The 3,691-nt window shown below is 31.8% G+C and overlaps 1 long non-coding RNA gene across 1 annotated transcript; it reads right to left on the bottom strand.

Moving 5' to 3' along the window:
- Positions 1–2,631: 2,631 nt before the first annotated feature.
- On the bottom strand, positions 2,632–3,151 carry LOC142241969 (uncharacterized). Its single transcript, XR_012723895.1, has 2 exons — positions 2,902–3,151; positions 2,632–2,834 (listed from the first exon to the last, which is right to left on the bottom strand). It is a non-coding gene; the product is annotated as an uncharacterized LOC142241969 (long non-coding RNA).
- Between the last annotated feature and the right edge of the window lie 540 nt (positions 3,152–3,691).

Here is a 3,691-nt window from a genome sequence, read left to right on the forward strand (position 1 = left end):
TGTATTTTTCTTAGAACCATGTTCACTGAGCCAACATGGTTGCAGGTTAAAATGTTACATGGTCGCCGCAAAAATAGCTGCTATCATATTATTTTGCTCTTCGAATATGATTGTGGCAATCATGTTTCTTCTCTGCGTGTAGAGAAGCTTTTGAAGCCATCAGAAATGTCACCAGCATTACTGAGGTAGGATAATCCACCGCTGAAAAACTTGTTGGTGTTCGGTCGAAGCAGGAATCGAACCCACGACCTTGTGTATGCAAGGCGGGCATGCTAACCATTGCACCACGGAATTCTGCACTTACAACTTTGTGCAGAAAAGTAGTGTCTACAGTATGGACACCCCATCCTCAAAATATATACAACTGGTCTTGCAAATTACTTTCCTTCAACAAACTCTTCAATATGTTTGAAACATAAGAATGAATTGAGTGTAATGCTTATTTTTTGTTGAGAATAAGATTTTTTCAACAATTTCTAAAAATTAAGTTTAGCCTAAAGGTGAGAACTAAGTTCGAGTTTAGCCGCTAAAATCAAACTAAATCAGTAAAAAAAAAGTATAAAACTATACCTCTTTGATGTAAATTTTATTATAACTTGATGAGGAATAGCACAAAGCAACTTTTCATAATGTTTATATTCTTTAAAATGTATTATTTAGTGACTAAACCCACCTTAATCCTTAAAAAATGTTTGAAACCATATTGAATACAATTATTTCTCCAATGCTTGTTTTGCTGTATTGGATCGTCGTAGATTTTGTCATTGATCAAGAATACATACTTATACCAAAATTTCGATATTATAACATATGTGAAGATTTAAGGGAGCAATGGTTCGATATAACCATAAAACATTTCCGGTAGATTAATGCTGACAATATTTCTGGGTAGTTTAAATTTTTAAGTACTAATTTGCTACATGAAAAAATCTTAAAATGAAAATGACAACAAAAATGTATTCCAATATCATTCGGGTCAAACTAAATATAAATTGTTTCAAATTTCGGCATCTTGGGAACAAAAAAATTTCTTGTAACATTTATCCTACCTGTATAAATTAAGAGCGCTAATATTTATTAGGTGTATTAAAAAAATACTTTCGGCTGCGTACTAACCTTAAAAGAAATACATTTTATTTGGCTCTCTAAATTTGTGTCTCAAAAAATAATAATTTTTTTATTTAACCATATGACTATGGCTATAAGCAGATCCATGGAATATTTTTATGAATAATTTAACAATGTATTTAGATTTTTGATTGATTAATGATCTAGAAAGATGTATCAGTTGCATTAAACTTTTTTTGATGGCATATAGATTATTTCTTCCTAATTAATAATTCATGTGACATACTAATTTGACCAAATGCATATCAAAGGCAAATAACAGGTTAATGTATCGCTAATAATGACCGTTGACTATTAAGATTGATTTTTCAAATTAAATCGATTGAAACGAGAATTATTAGAAACATGAGCTCAATAGGTATAGGCCGGTACTATGTTCATTCTTGCGAAAAAGTTGTATAGAAATCATTATTTCGCACATAGAAAGCTGTGTTTATTTAAATAACTGGGAGCGCTGATTAAAAGGGGCGATTTTGAATTAAGTTATTCCACCCAAACATATTTGAAAAAAGAAGAAGAATGAGCAATTATTTATTTTAGAAAAAAGGTTTTGTTATTGAAATAATACAATGCAAATCCAACAAACAAGCTTCACTATATCAAACCAATATTTTATTTATATTTATTCAACACATATTTTATTTCACATACATAATTCACATTCAAATATACATATGTGTGTGTCTGTGTATGTGGTTGGTGGTTGCTGCTTGCTATTACAAAATTAACATTTTATTTTTCCTTTGACAATTGATCTGGTACTCCTTTGATCCTTTGTATATTTTCGGAACAAAAATATGATCCGGGTTTGCGTTATAAGCCCACACAAATAGTTTTAATAAATAAATTATTTCTTAATTCACATTGCAAATGGCGCCATGCTATAAACGTCAGTTTTCCAACTCGAAAAAAAAAAACAAGTACCACAAATGGAAAAAATTTCGCTAGTTTTTCGCTTTTTTTTGGTTTTGTATGGAGTTTAAACGCGAAAACCGAACAGAGTACCGGCCTTATGAAATAAATTTAGTTTGATACTATTACGACCAAAAAGTCAGTAGTAATATTCCAGCGTGATGAAATTATTAAATTATTATTATTTTAGCTTTCGACATATTGTTAGAAGTGCGTGCGTTACCAGTCTTGTTATTTTTGTTTTCTGTTTTTCATATCTATAGTCTGTCAACTATATTCCCAACAAAACAATTTGTTGGAAATTTAGGATGTTTCTACTGTTTCATTTGTCAAGCACCCTGCCAACATTTTTTGAATTTGGGGGCGCTTCTGAGAATCCCCAGTACGTCGAAAACAATCATATACGATATCAAAAACTCGTCGGAAAAGCGCCGTCACTATTGAGAAGTTGTACCACGCCAAGTTACTACAAAAAGGTTTCGCATGAGTGCAATTATTAGGTGCCTTTATAGATCAATTTAGAACGACGCCAATAAGAGACCCTCCAAACAATCAGAAAAAGCACATTTTAAGATAGTGGTAAAAGAATCATTGTGGTCGAGTAAAACACGTTTGTTTAGATATTTATTAATTTGATTAATCATTTACAAATTCTTAAAAATATAACATTTATACCACTATCACATCACATTTAACATAATTTTTTGCATTAATGATGATGTAGAGTTACAAGTAGAGAGTTACATGTTGCAGCGTCTATCAGCCAGTGTTTTTATTCGATGGAGGCAGCGTGTCTGTAAAATATTTGAAAAACAATCACTTTATTCCATTTGGAAAATCAAAAATTGTTCGCCAATATACCTTTCCCAATTTTAAGCGTAAAATCTATGTTTTCAGAACTTTATTTTCGTTCTTATTTAAATAAAATATAACAAGCTGGTTGCGCTTGGCGTTTCACAAAAAATAAAATGGCTTTTGTAAAAGTAGTGATGGCAAAATACATGTATGAAGTACATTTTGTACTTTATGATATGCTGCCCCCCATCACAGTAGGATGGTTGTAGTGACATTTACGAGTCTGTGGTAGCGATGAAGATGAAATGGAACTTTGAAATGCTGGCAGGCCATCTTCAAACACATTTCAACAATAAATGCTTCATGTTAGACAAGCAGATGAGCAGAATCGACCCACCACTATAAGAAATTATTTGCAATATTTCGAATCATCGATTTTGTTTTATTTTTTTAATTTTATTTTAAGACCATCTATATACATATGTCGAAGATTGGCAGAAAATTTTGTTAAAATTTAATTTCTATAGAAAATTTTGTCAAAATTATATTTCTATTCAAAATTTTGTCTGAACCACCCAACCGTTGTATCAAATGTCAACGCCGCCGGGACCACCGCATTTAATACAAACACGACTAGCTGAGGAAATTAATTCGATATAATTATTTTGTGCGTTTGTAATACTACCATGTAGTATTAATAAATTGTCTATGAGTGTAAGACCAGAAGAAGCAAATCCTTATTATTGTTCCTCATATGCCGCTCATAGGAAATGGTGCCCCGTCGTAAATGGGCTTAAACCCAGGACTCCTTGTATTTGAGGCGGGCATGCTCAGATCAGACAACCAAAACTCCGAC

Source organism: Haematobia irritans, chromosome 5 (genome assembly GCF_050003625.1).
Source record: "Haematobia irritans isolate KBUSLIRL chromosome 5, ASM5000362v1, whole genome shotgun sequence".
Lineage (NCBI taxonomy): Eukaryota > Metazoa > Arthropoda > Insecta > Diptera > Muscidae > Haematobia > Haematobia irritans.